Source organism: Hyla sarda, chromosome 6 (genome assembly GCF_029499605.1).
Source record: "Hyla sarda isolate aHylSar1 chromosome 6, aHylSar1.hap1, whole genome shotgun sequence".
In the NCBI taxonomy this organism is placed as follows: Eukaryota; Metazoa; Chordata; class Amphibia; order Anura; family Hylidae; genus Hyla; species Hyla sarda.
Genome location: NC_079194.1, coordinates 218,594,393 through 218,609,075, shown reverse-complemented (window position 1 = coordinate 218,609,075; position 14,683 = coordinate 218,594,393). Strand labels below are relative to the sequence as shown.

Sequence of the window (14,683 nt, the reverse complement as noted above, 5' to 3'; positions counted from 1 at the left end):
GATGTGTAGGGGTACAGTGGTGGCATTACTGATATGTAGGGGCACAGTGGTGGCATTACTGTGTGCAGACAGAGAAGGGCATTACTATTATCTTTGGTGCACAGATGTGGTGGGAAATGTAACTGTTTGGGTCTAACCGAAACCTATAATGACGTTACCTCATGCGCTACTATATGTTTTTATGTTCCACCCCGTCCGCCATAAACATGACGCGATCAGACAGGCTGCTATGTTTAGGAGATGGGTTTGGCCACCACGAGACGTCATCAGTTCCCGCCCTCTTCTCACACACACACGGCCCTGACAGGACAGAAAGCGCTGCCTAGCGCGGCACAGCAATTCCTCAATAGGCTACGCCTGCCGCGTTCAAACTGTCCAATCAAGCAGGAGCCGCTGTTGTAGCGCTGTGAACCAATCAGGTTTAAGGATACTGCGTAGTGAGACAGTTCAAACGGGCAGACTAAACGGCGGAGGATCTGGGTGGCCCGGAGTGCCGGGTGTATCGCGATAAGAGCTCGCAGCTACGAGGAAGCAGGTTAGGAGCCGGTTAGGATTCAATAGCGGGGTACAGGCTGCTGGCCGCATCCGGGTTGATAAAGGGGCGGCTCTGATTTGGCCTACATTGAGTGTGATTGTATGGAATATGGTGGGGGAGGCAGGTGTAGTGCTCTGCATGCATGGGATGGTAGGGACACGGCAGAGCACACTCATAACTTATACAAGGTATAACTACAAAAATTGTGCAGCCATTGGCTAGCACGTGTAGTCTTTGGGGGAGATTTTCCAAAACCTGTGTAGAGGTAGAGTAGTACAGTTGTCCATAGCAACCAATCAGATCTTTCATTTCTGCAGTCCTCTGAAAGATGCAATCTGGTTGCTGTGGGCAACTGCACCACTCTTCTTCTTCTACCGAGGTTTTAATAAATCTCCTTTATGTGGATAGTGAAATCTGTCAGATTTCCTACTTTCATACTAGATTGTTGAATCCTACTGACATTGACAGATTACAACGAACCCCCCCCCCCCCCCCCCCCCCCCCCGCAGCGCGATCACCGGGTGGGCTATCCCCTGTGGAGGTAGCCGGAGGGCTTACCTCTGTATCCATGGCTGCCCCCATAGATCTGCATTTGAATCTAAATGATTCCTCCCCAGAAAAAAAAAAAAGTTATAAAAGTTTACAAACGCCCATTAACCCCTTTCATATTAGAGGTACATTCTCACGGGCGGATTTATTTGTGGGTTTCCCGCTGCGTATTTGAAATGGGGCAGGCTCTTCTCAGCTGTCTGTGGTGGAAAATCTGCTGCAGACCCTTCTGACTTCAATGGGGCTTGCGGGGGATTTTCCGCTGTGTAAATTCCGCCTTGGAAAATCTGCCCAGCCGAGAAGAGCCCGCTCCCTTTCAAATACGCAGCGGGAATCCCGCAAATAAATACGCCCATGTGAATATATCCTAAAAGTTCAAATAACCCCCCTTTTCCATATAAAAATATGTAAACATAATAAAAATAAACAAACATATTTGGTATTGGCGCGTGCAAAATGTTATAAATAACATTTTATATCCCATATCGTAAATGGCGTTAACATAAAAAATACCAAATCACAGAATTGCGTTTTTTATGTTTATAACATCATATCCCAGAAAAAATTAAGTGATCAATTCGAAAATGGTACCGATACAAACAGCATATTATGGCCCCCAAAAAATTACCCCTTATACTGCCCAGTATACCGAAAAATAGATATTATATTATTTATTAAAAAGTTTAAAAAAAATTATTAAAACAAGACGGAAACTAAACAAATTTGGTATTGGTGTAATCGGGCTGACCTAAAGTATCAAAATCATATGTAAGTGTGACTACAAGGTGGCAAAAAAGACACCCCAAAATTTGCATTTTATTTTTTTTTTTTTCAATTAAATTTTAGTTTCAGAGCATAAGTTATGGAAAAATGAAAGGTGTCATTACAAAGTATACTTCCCTGCAAAAAAACAAGTCTCATATGGGTCTGTAGATTGTTATGTCTATAATAGGACTAGGAGGAAAAAACGAAAGTGCAGAAACTAATAAAGACCCTATTTTTGTACTATTTTGGTTGAATTTATTTTATCTACCAGGGCAAGTGGATCGTTATGAGGGACAAGTAGATTGTGTTCCGTTTTAGTCCCTTGGACAAGTAGATATAGATATAGAGACATAGAGATGTGTGTGTGTATATATGTATATATGTATATATGTGTATATATATATATATATATATAATATAATTTCCACACCCCTGATATAACCCGTGATCCTTACATGATATAAGTATTGCACACAAAGTTAAGAAAGTTATCATTTGATAATTAGGTAAAATTGCTGAAAAGTGGTTATGGGCATTACAATCAGAGAAACAGTGAGGTAGCTGATCGGCCTTTTACTTGTGGTGTTGGGGCTGGTACATATTTACCTTTGTGCTCCTTTACCCGGAGTACAGGGCTGTAAACTACAGGACTGCTCCACAGGAATTACTGTCTGTCTTGGATATGTTGCTGAGCAAACTTTGCTTTGTGACTGAACAAATGGCCTTCTGCGCCCTATGTGTGTGGTTCTACCTGTTCCTCATAGGAATGCATTATGTGCTATGTTATTAGGACCTTAGCCTTAAATACTCCAAAGGCTATAATATGTACTTAACCTCGGGTAAGTGGTTTATCAGCAACTTTAGTTCTTGTTGAGGTCAATAAGGGGTTAATATTATGTGGTGTATGTACATATACACACAGAGCGCTACGTTCTGGCCATGATTTTTCCAATGCAGCCCATGTAGGGTTACATAGCTGTCATTCAATTAAATAGCTGTTCATGTCATAAAAAGATGGCTAACGTTCACCAAAAGGATATAAAAAAAAAATTAAATGAGTCAGTTTGACAAAATTGGGAGTTATTGTGGAATACTGATTGCAATTATAGCGGAGCTGCTGTTTCAGATGACATTCCAGAATAAGCTGTCAAATGTTTGTGAGCAGCACGGTTCCTGTAAATTCTATTCTATATGGCATTTTTCACCAGATTTCCCCTCTGCAGGCTTTCTCAAATTCTCGACTGTCTGTGACCTATGGGATGTTGTCTCCCATACACTGTACAGTGATCCCTCAACTTAAAATGGCCTCAACATACAATAGTTTCAACATACAATGGTCTTTTCTGGACCATTCTAAGTTGAAACCAGACTCAACATACAATGTTACGGACAGTCTAGATCTGTGAAACGCGTCAATGGCCGGAAGAACCGACCAATCTGGGCATTCACTGGTAAAACCCCTGTATTACTGAAGTGTATGCACTGACTTGTCTGGTAGTGCCCCCTACAGTACAGGGAGGTATTACATGTTCTGTACTACTCCTTACCTGTATTACTGAAGTGCAGGCACTGACTGATGTCTGGTAGCGCCCCCTACAGTACAGGGAGGTATTACATGTTCTGTACACTTTACCTGTATCGGGGTTAGCTGCTCCTTTGGACACCAGGTGAGGGGACCCCATGTTACTCTTTTAGGACACTGCCTGTACTGTACAGGACCCTGAAGAAGCTCCTGTTCTCTACATAGACTAGTGTAGACAGCCTTTGGCTGTCCAGGCATGCTGGGAGTTGTAGTTTTGCAACAGCTGGAGGCTCCCTGCTTGGGAAACACTGACATAGACAGTGATTACAGCTTCCAGCAGATCTTTCTTACTTTTATATGGAAGGATTTGCTTTATCTATATTAGTTATCTACTTATTTTTCTTTAACTCTCACTTTTTTCTATTTTTGGATGACATTTTGGTGCCTTTAGAACCAATTACCAGGTTTCCATAGAGTTCTGGTCTCAACATACAATGGTCGTCCTGGAACCAATTAATATTGTAACTTGAGGGACCACTGTACACTAAGAAGCAGCATGGAGAACATTACTCAAGCTCTGGTGTGAGCTGAGCTCTAATACAGTAAACTTATGTATCTTCTTTGTAGACGTTTTATATCTGATTCCTTTTCAAGCCCCTCTCCATAGACTTATAGGGGAAGCAGGTTATCTGAGTTACTGGTCTGCCTTGTAAACATGAGATTTTTTGACAGTGCCAATTTAACTTCTTCCTACTATAGGATGTATGGGTACATCCTGGGAAAGAGGGAGCGGTTGGTTGAGGTTGGTGATCGGGACCACTGGGCGGTAATCGCGGGGTCCCAATCAGCTTACTTGATGGCCAGAGGTTCTCGGGTTTTGCCCCTGTGCTGTCTGTCTTCTCTGCTGTTCCATCCTACTTATGATGGTCGACCGCGTTTTTGCCTACGGTCGGAAAACTGCATACGGCCGAAAACGAAGCCGACCGGAGGCTGCGGTTCACTCCGGTCGGCTCATAGACATGCATTAACTACGGTTCCCCTATACGGCTGAGTGCGGGCGCCACAATTAAGCCCCGCCCCCTCCTCCCAGCCGTATACGGGAACCGTAAGTACAAAATGTAGTGTGAACCCAGCCTAAAGAAGCAGATCAGATAATGCTAAACAGTTAACAATCTAACTTTATTTTAAAAAAATAATAATAATAAATTGAATAAATCCCTCCCCCTATAATAGTTCAAATAATCCTTCTTATTTTTCAAATAAAATAATGAAAACCTATATCGCTATGTGTGAAAATGTCCAAAGGGAGTTTTACAGCCACCTGTAGGTTTTCTGTGGAGCGGAAAAAAGTGGCGTTTGACACGTGGTACTAACCCCAACATGTGGACACAACTGCCCCCGGCGTGGTATATATAGCAAAAAGATTCAGCCATTGGTCAGCACACGGTCTTTATGTGGAAGACACAACATGAGACTGGCCTACTGCCTCTACCCACCTATATACTAGAAATCCATTTGGAGAAATCTCACATTTCCTACTTTCATATTAGATTGTTGAGATTGCATTATAATTAAAGATCTTCAGGTGCCCTGATCACACACCTTCTTACAGTTTCTTGATATGCCCTTCCATTCTTGAGATATGTGGGCTAGAGACGAGCAAATTTACAGTAAATTCGACTCGTCACAAACTTCTCGTCTCGGCAGTTGATGACTTGTGGGAGTGACTGGTGATGGGTGGGGTTATACTAGGGCTGGGCGGTATACCGGTTCATACCGAAATTTTTGTGCTGCACGATATGAATTTTTCCCCATACCGCAATACCGGATGGGCCCCTTCCCCCTCGAGAATGAATGATCAGCGCAGCCCTGTCCCCACATCAGGGAACTAGTCATATGTGACCCGCCAGCGCTGTTCTGCTCCCCCCCCAATAAATGATCAGCCCAGCGGGGTACTACTCACAAATGTCACCCGCAAGCACTGCCCTCAAACTCTTTGTTGCGGGCCGCCGGCGCTGGAACTCTATACTGTGTGCCAGTGGTCCCCAACCTGCGGACCTCCAGATGTTGCAAAACTACAACTCCCAGCATGCCCGGACAGCCAACGGCTGTCCGGGCATTAAAGTTTTGCAACAGCTGGAGGTCCGCAGGTTTGAGACCACTGCTCTACGCTGTATCCCTATGCCCGGGCTGCAAAAGATAAACAAAATAAACTATAACTTGCCTATGTCGGCCTTACACTAGGGACAGGAACGTCGAACAGCAATCAGCCTATCACCGGCCAGAGTGATGTCCCGCCCCGGCCAGTGATAGGCTGAGCCCACTGTCATGTAAGAAGCCAGCTTCTTACATGACAGTGGGCTCAGCCTATCGCTGGCTGTTGGCTGTCCGGGCATGCTGGGAGTTGTAGTTTTGCAACATCTGGAGGTCCGCAGGTTGGAAACCACTGGCGTACAGTATAGAGTTCCAGTGCTGGTGGCCCCCAACAAAGAGGAGTAGGGCAGTGCTTGCGGGTGACATAAGTGAGTAGTACCCCGCTGGGCTGATAATTGGGGGGAGCAGAACAGCGCTGGTGGGTAACATGGTTTGGAGGGGGGGAGCAGAACATGATTCACATGATTTGGGGGGGGGGGGTGAAAGAAATACAGTGGAAGCGCCATAAGTTATAAAAATACTGTGATACACGTATTTGGTCATACCGCCCAGCTCTAGGTTATACACTTAGGGGGTTTGTATAATACACACATGCCCCTGAATATAAAACATCCATACCCCCTGACTGTATAATCCTGGCTATCACCTGATATTCACTCCCATTATTAAAGGAGTTATACAGTACAAAAAACGTATTCCCTATCTGCAAGATTGAGGATGTTTCAGATTACAAGGGGTCCTAGGACCCCACTTGTTCTCCTGACTGGCACCCCAGATCTCTCTACATGACTAAAGTGTGGTGACCATGGCATGAAGCTGTGGCCCCTTCCATGCATCTCTATGGTAGAACCGGAGATCTCCCATAGAGATTAAGGGCCTATCGAGACTGTAAAAAGGTTTATGTGATCAGGTAACCTTTACCTATTTAATGACAGTAAAATCTCAATTTAGTTTTTTTTCTTTATACAATCATATTGATTGCTGTACCCACTGACTTTCCATACACAAACTTACACAAAAAGATGTATCCGTTTGTGTAACTTTTTGTAATTTTTTTGTCTTCTGCTTTACACTGCAGACAATTTTGCTGGCGGAACTCCCTGCAGAGGAATTCTGCAGATGGAATGGTAGTCTTCCCAAAGAACGTACATTTTCATTATTTGACCGGAGTTCTGCCAGACGACATTGCTGTCTTGAGAGGGTGTGCTCTTACCGCCACTAGTTTTGGTGACACCCACTGTGAGCAAACATTCAGCTGGTGGAATGTCTGTAGTGTGAACAAGGCCTAAACAGCAGTGCCAGGCATGCACCATAAGTAACCAACTAGTTCTGCAGTGTATAAGGCTTGGTTTACATAGTGGTTTTTTTGTTTTTTTTTTGCAGTTTGACTTATTGACATTCTGGGAGTTGTAGTTTTGCAACAGCTGGAGGCACCCTGCTTGGGGGAACACTGACATAGACAGTGATTACAGCTTCCAGCAGATCTTTATTACTTTTATATGTAAGGATTTGCTTTATCTGTATTAGTTATCTACTTATTTATCTTTAATCCTCACTTTTTCCTATTTTTGGATGACATTTTGATGGATTCCGAACGAATTACCAGGTTTCCATAGAGTTCTGGTCTCAACATACAATGGTTGGTCGTCCTGGAACCAATTAATATTGTAACTTGAGGGACCACTGTATAGATTTCCCATTACAACCAATCACAGCTTAGCATTGATATCCGAACGAGCTCTGAAAATGAAAGCTGAACTGTGATTGGTTGTTATGTGCCAAGCCAGACAGTTTTAGTTTCAGGCAGATTGATACATCTAGGGCCTGTGTAGGGAGTTGTACCTCCCTGTACTGTAGGGGGCGCTACCAGACACCAATCAGTGCGTGCACTTTATGAATACATAGGAAGTTGTAGTTTTGCAACAGCTGGAGGCAACCTCTTTGGGAAACACTGGGCTATGTAGAGGACAGAAGCTTCTTCCGACCTGTACAGAACATGTAATGTCTTAAAATGGAGCCGCCCTCACCTGATGCCCAAAGGAGCAGCTAACCCTGGGAAAGGTAGAGTACAGAACATGTAATACCTCCCTGTACTGTAGGGGGCGCTACCAGACACCAATCAGTGCGTACACTTTATGAATACACAGGTTTTACCAGTGCAATATCCATTCTGATTGGTCGGTTCTTCCAGCCATTGACACATTTCGCAGATTCCATAGCATTGTATGTTGAGTCTGGTTTCAAGTTACAATGGTCCAAAAAAAACAATTGTATGTTGAGGCCATTGTAAGCTGAGGGGGTCACTGTACAGTTTTGGTTTCTGGCAGATGGCTAAATCTAGGCCATTGTCCTTTGGCTGTCCAGGCATGTTGGGAGTGCCAGTGTGGATGGCATCATACCAGTGTCCGATTTTACTCTGTTTTCTTATTTCTGCTGTCTTCTCAATGTGAAGCACAAGATTGTGTGGGAGGTTTATAAAGTCCAGTTGCCCATAGCAACCAATCAGATCGCTTCTTTCATTTTGCAGAGGCCTTGTTAAAAAAAAAAAAGCAAGCTGGTTGCTATGGGCAACTTTTCCTCTGGGGGGGTTTTGATAAATCTCCCACCTAAGTGTTGGGGACCTATCATCTCCAGCAAAACTACAACTCCCAGCATGCCTTGATAGCTGAAAGTTGTCAGTTTATGCTGGGAGGTGTTTTGCCACACCTGGACCTCGCCCTAGTAATGGGCAGTACATACTGTGGGTACAATTCCCTGTATGTGATCTAATTAGAGCAGTGCTTTCTATATAGTGTGCCTCCAGCTGTTTCAAAACTACAACTCCCAACATGCCCGGACTGCCAAAGGCTGGGAGATGTAGTTTTGCAACAGCTGGAGGCCCCCTGGTTGTTGTCTCCTGTCCAGTGTCGGGGGAGGGGATGCTGCTCCATATCCTGGGCCGCGGTCCTACACAATGGGCGGCGTGTGGTGACCGGAGCTGTTCGGGCGGGAGGGTTGGCTGTGGGCGCCGTGCCCCCGGACAGGGCGGGTGCTGGTGCTGAGGCTGGTACCAGGCGGCCGTCATTGGCTCCCGGTGGCGGAAGAGGCGGGGTCCCGGGCTCGGGCCGTGACATCATTGGCTGCGCTGCTGTGTGATCTCCGGGAGGATGCCGCCGAGCCCTTTGTGAGCAGTCTGCAGCCCCGGCCACTCCGGAGGTAACTGGGCCCGTGTATCCGTAATGTATCTCGGCTGAGCACGGTACATTTCCGCTCTGTCAGATGATGGGAGTTGTAGTCTCGGCGTAGCTTTAGGTTGGAGGCGCGGTCCTGGCTAGGATCCGTAGTTCCGGTACCGTCAGTTCTCTGTGAGTGACAGCTCCGCGATTGTCACCGTCCACTGCCTCTGCTGTTGCGAAGCAACCCCCCATCCCGCATCCTCCTGTACACAGGACAGTAGAGGTCCTCCAGTCACCTGGTGCAGCCATAGGAGACAAGACCCGTCCTCACCTACCAAACCACTGTCCCTTCATTATTTATAGACAAGAAGAGCAGGAAGGACTCCGCATTCTACTAGAATTACCCATATGGGCTGTAATGGGGTGTGCAGGCTTGGCAAGTTACCTGAACGTTCAGCCCATTTCCCTTTTTGACCATACTGATGCTCTTATTTAGCTTTCTAGGTGGTTTTATTCGGTATTTTATGACACTTTGTTTATTAAAATAATTTTCTGTATCTGGCTGTATACTATTCGTGTGTGTTTGACACTTAGTAGCACCCAATTTATTTACATTGTTGCATGGTTGAGCCCCCTATACCTTTTTGTGTCACGGCCTGACACGTAATGACTCCCTGTGGTAGTTACAGTAATGCTTTCTCCTCTAGCAGTGATACTTTACCTGCTAGTGATCTCAGGCCACCCTCACATGATGTATGTAGGGCAGTGTTTCCAAACGAGGGTGCCTCCAGCTGTTGCAAAACTACAACTCCCAGCATGCACTGGTGTAGTGACTCAACTGAACACAAGTGGAGTACTCCTTAGTACTTGTGCACTTTACCGGTAAGGCTAAGTTTACATTGCTGCCGTTCTTGGTCCGTTCGGCCTTTATTTTATTTTAATTTTTTTGCTGGAAGATTTATCAAAACCTGTATAAAAGAAAAGTGGTGCAGTTGCCTATAGCAACCAGATTGCTTCTTATTTCAGAGGCCCATTTAAAAATTAAAGACGCAATCTGGTCGCTGTAGGTAACGGCACCACTTATTATTTTTTTTCTTTGTTTTTGATAAATCCCCCATGTCCAGGTTAGGCAAGTTCTCTGAGAGCAAAATCAGCTGTACAGATCTACTAGGTTCAGGGATGTCGAATTCCTATCGCCCGATGGTCGGGAAAAGCAGTTTTGGGCGCCAGGCAGGTGAATTTGTCCGGCCCTTAGCCCGGCTTTGGGCAAGCAGGGCCGGACCTGACAAGTGCGGTGGCAATCTGCTGTCTGTATGGAGCGGGCACCCGACTCCTGCCCGCTCCATACTCTGCAGCCTGTGTCCTCCGGAGCAGAGCAGGGGAGATGAGAAGCTGTGTATTTGTCTTCTCTCCCCTGCTCTGCAGACGTGCGGGGAGGGGGGGGAGATGAGGGGGCGTGGCTTCTTGCTCCCCGTGCAGACCTGCGTCCTCTGCCTTCACTCCCCCCAGCTGTAGCTTCGGAGAGCTGAGGGGAGGAGGCGCGTCTGCATGGGGAGATGCTTGCGGCACTCTGCAGTATGTATGGAGCAGGCTCGGGATTCCTGCCCGCTCCATACTCTGCAGCCCCCGGCTGTTTTTAGTAGCCGGGGGCCGCCGCTAATAGCCAGCATGCGGCGACCGCCGCGGCTGGCTATTATCCCTTTAGTTCGCCGCTGTCAAAGCTGACAGCAGCGTCTAAAGGGACATGTGAATGCTCCCTGGTGGGCTAGTGGGGTGGATCGCCGTACCCCCCCCCCCCCCCCACCGCAGCACGATCGCAGGGGGGCGATCCACTATGGAGGTAGCCGGAGGATTTACCTCTGTTCCCTGCTGTCCCGCTCTGTCATTGATAGATCCTGGCTGGACTAGGCTCTATCAATGGATCACAGAGCACACAGATTAATATAGTTCAATAGAACTCTATTCATCTGTCTGAGGAATCTAATGATTCCTCCTATAAGTGTAATAAAGTGTAAAAAATAAATAAATAAAATAAAGTTTTAATAAAAGTTTGAAAGACACACATTAACCCAGTGGTCTTCAAACTGTGCCCCTCCAGATGTTACAAAACTACAATTTCCAGCATGCCAGGACAGCCGTTGGCTGTCCGGGCATGCTGGGAGTTGTAGTTTTGCAACATCTGGAGGGCCACAGTTTGAAGACCGCTGCATTAACCCCTTCCATGTTAAAAGTTCAAATCACCCCCTTTTCCTATACAAAAACATGCAAACATAATAAAAATAAACATATTTGGTATCGCTTCGTGCGTAATTGTACAACCTATTAAAATATAACATTATGTATCCCGTACGGTAAATGTAAAAAAATACCAAACCACAGATTTGCAATTTTTATAATATCCCATAAAAAAAAGTTAAAAAGCGATTTTAAAAAGTCAGATCAATACCAAAATGTTACCGATACAAAAAACAGATTTTGGCGCCAAAAATGAGCCCTCATACAGCCTGGTATGCGGGAAAAAAATAAAGCTACAGGGGTTAAAAAAATGGCAATTAAAAAAAAATTAGAAAAAATTCAGAATTAGTAAAACATGACAAACTATACAAATCTGGTATCGCTGTAATCAGGCGCCTAAAGTATAAAACTAACATGTTACCTCAACCACAAGGTAAATGGCGCAGAAAAGAAAACCACCGAATCTCTATCTGAATCTCTCTCTCTGAATCTCGAATCTTCAGAGAATGTTATTGAAAAATTAAAAGGTATCATTATAGTAGGTAGTTATGGCTATTTATAGGGTGAGGAGGAAAAAATTAGAGCGTAAAAACAAAAATTGGCCCGGACAAGTAGATTTTGCTCCATTTTAGTCCCGTGGACAAGTAGTTTTTTTATAAAAATTTCCACACCCCTGAGGTTGCTGCAATGTCTGTCTGGAGTCGAGGCTGTTAAGTGCTATTGGGACACCCTATATCAGTGGTCTTCAACCTGCGGACCTCCAGATGTTGCAAAACTACAACTCCCAGCATGCCTGGACAGCCAAAACGGCTGCGGATGCCAGAATTTGAATTTCCATGACAGAAACATCTGATACAGAAATTCTGTGTGAACAGTGCAGAAGAATCCCATTGAAATCAATGGGACTCTGCTGCAGCGGACATTACGTACAAATTCTGCTGTGTGAACATACCCTTAAGGGGGGGGGGGGGGGGGCCGCAGTCACTGCTCCTAGCTGGGCATGAACCTGAACACACTCCCTGTTGAGAACATGGTAGTGGTAATGAAGGGATATAAAGTGCCGAAATCTATTGAGTAGCATTTCAGGATATGCACAGAGGTCATTTTATTTTTTTATCTTTTTCTTGCTTTGTGCACTGGATACGTTATACTGCATAACTCCTTTTTAACTGTGGCCTGCTCATTCCTGACATCTCCTTGTTGTACCTCAGTGTCACCTGTGATGGATAACTGGATCCTTCAGTTTGTGTGACCTGGATGTAACAGCCTCTATAGCTCTGGGCCCCATTACAAGAATAGTTCAGGTGATGGTTTAGCTGTGACTCTCTCCATGAGCAGGATCTGCAGGGAATTCTGTATGTGTGAGCAGATCTCCAGGGGAAGAGGGTAATGATCTTGTCTACACAACACCTGCAGCTCCCTATACTTTGCTCATTGTAGTAGGTGACTCGTTGATCGGTGTGCCGTGTGTGTGTATATATACGTGTGTGTGTGTGTCTAATAATAGATATAAACTTATTTTCACTGTCCCAAGTTTACACTATTCTGTCACTTTTATACACAAGTGTAGCTGAGGCAGTTCCTTTAAATGGGCACTGTCATCAACATTATTTTTTGATATGTTGTAGTACATATGTACTACAACATATCTCTAATATATTTAAATTTTTTTTAACATGCTCCTAGTGGCCGGCTGCAGGCTGGCGTCACGCTTGAATTCAGACTGATGCCGGTCGGGTAATCGGTCCGAATCCATTCAGCCTGTGCTCGCTCCCTGCCTGTCAGGTGGGAGCGAGCGCATTGGCTCCCTAGCCTGACAACGCCGGCCCAGCCTCCCGTAAACATGGAGCCGCTGCCACTGCACGCCGCTGCCGAACTCTGCAGTATGTATATGAGAGAACGGAGATCATGCTTTTTAAACGGTAAACGTTCAACACGGTGTGTGTGTGGGGGGGGGGAGACTGGGTAGCGCGGAAGCATTTATTGTTTTCAACAGGGTACCTCCAGCTGTTTTACCACTGCAACTCCCAGCATGCCCAGCAGCCAGTAGATGTCAGGGCAAGCTGGGAGTTATAGTGGTGAAACAGCTGGAAGCACGCTGTGTAGATGAAGTAAGGGCGGAAAATTTCCACTAGAGTGCCCCTTTTAACCCCTTAACGACGCCGGACGTAAATGTTCGTCCTGGTGAGCTGGTACTTAACGCACAGGACGTACATTTACGTCCTATACATAACCGTGAGCACCGGAGCGATGCTTCGGTCATGCGCGGCAGGTCTTGGCTGCTGATAGCAGCCAGGGACCCGCCGGTAATAGCGGACATCCGCGATCGAGTGGATGTCCGCCATTAACCCCTCAGATGCTGTGATCAATACAGATCACGGCATGGCGCTCACTAAAATGGACGATCGCTCGCAGCGCTGCCGCAGCGATCCGATCATCCAGAACAGCAGACGGAGGTCCCCTCACATGCCTCTGCTGCCTTCCATGGGTCTTCTGCTCTGGTCTGCGATCGATCAGAGCAGAAGATGACCGATAATACTGGTCAGTGCTATGTCCTATGCATAGCACTGAACAGTATTAGCAATTGAATGATTGCAATAAATAGTCCCCCATGGGAACTATTAAACTGTAAAAATAAAAGTAAAAAAAGAAAAATTTGATAAACCCCCTCCCCTAATAAAAGTGTCCCATTTTCCCTATTTCACCCCCAAAAAGTGTGTTAAAAAAAACTAATTTCTTTGTATACATATTTGGTATCGCAAAAATGAGCCCTCATACCGCCGCTTATACGGAATAGGTCAGCTAAATAGGGTGACTTTAAACGTACTAATTTGGTAAAAAAAATTTTTTTTTTTTTTTGTGCAACAGTAATAGAAAAGTATATTATCATGGGAATCATTTTAACCGTATTGACCCAAAGAATAAAGAACACATGTCATTTTTACCGTAAATTGTACGGTGAGAAAACGAAACTTTGCTAAATTGTTTTCTTTTTAATTCCCCCACACAAATATTATAGTTTTTTGGTTGTGCGTTACATTTTATGGTAAAGTGAGTGATGGCATTACAACGGACAACTGGTCGCGCAAAATAAACGCCCTCATACTAGTCTGTGGATGAAAATATAAAATATAAGAGTTATGATTTTTTTTGAAGGGGGGGGGGATAAACAAAAGGTCCTTAAGGCCCAAATGGGCTGAGTCCTTAAAGGGCAACTGTCATGAAATTTTGGTGCAGTAACCTGCACACAGCCTTTGTACTGTGTGCAGGTGGAGTGTAAAACAATATTTTTACCTCATATTTGCAGGCTTTCATGACTGCAAAAAAGCTTTTATTCAAAGCCACTGACGGTCGGATAGGCATGGCGCGAGGTACACAATGCCCCACCACTGCCACGCCTACCCCATATGTCCACGCTGGGACCTCTGTGATTGACTCACAGGTCCCAGCGCATGCACTCTTCAGCTAATCTAACCTGCACGCGGCTGTGTGCTATCCAGCAAGCGCTTGCTCCTGCCGCAGTCTTCCTCCTCAGTGTGCCTGCGCAGTGCTAGGACATATGGGGTAGGCGTGGCGGTGGCTTTGAATAAAAGCCTTTTTTGCAGTCATGAAAGCCGCCAAATTTCAGGTAAAAATATTGCTTTACACACCACCTGCACACAGTACAAAGGCTGTGTGCAGGTTATTGCACCAAAATTTCATCACAGTTGCGCTTTAAGGGGTTAAAGAGTACCTATCATGATGATTTAATCATGATCATTTTATAAC

The 14,683-nt window shown here is 45.3% G+C and overlaps 1 protein-coding gene across 1 annotated transcript in view; it reads left to right on the top strand.

Moving 5' to 3' along the window:
• Positions 1-296: 296 nt before the first annotated feature.
• CKAP5 (cytoskeleton associated protein 5) overlaps positions 297-14,683 on the top strand; it is a 135,626-nt gene continuing 121,239 nt past the window's right edge. Inside the window, 1 exon segment of the mRNA XM_056526452.1 lies at positions 297-535. The gene's annotated coding sequence lies outside the window, so the exon portion shown is untranslated.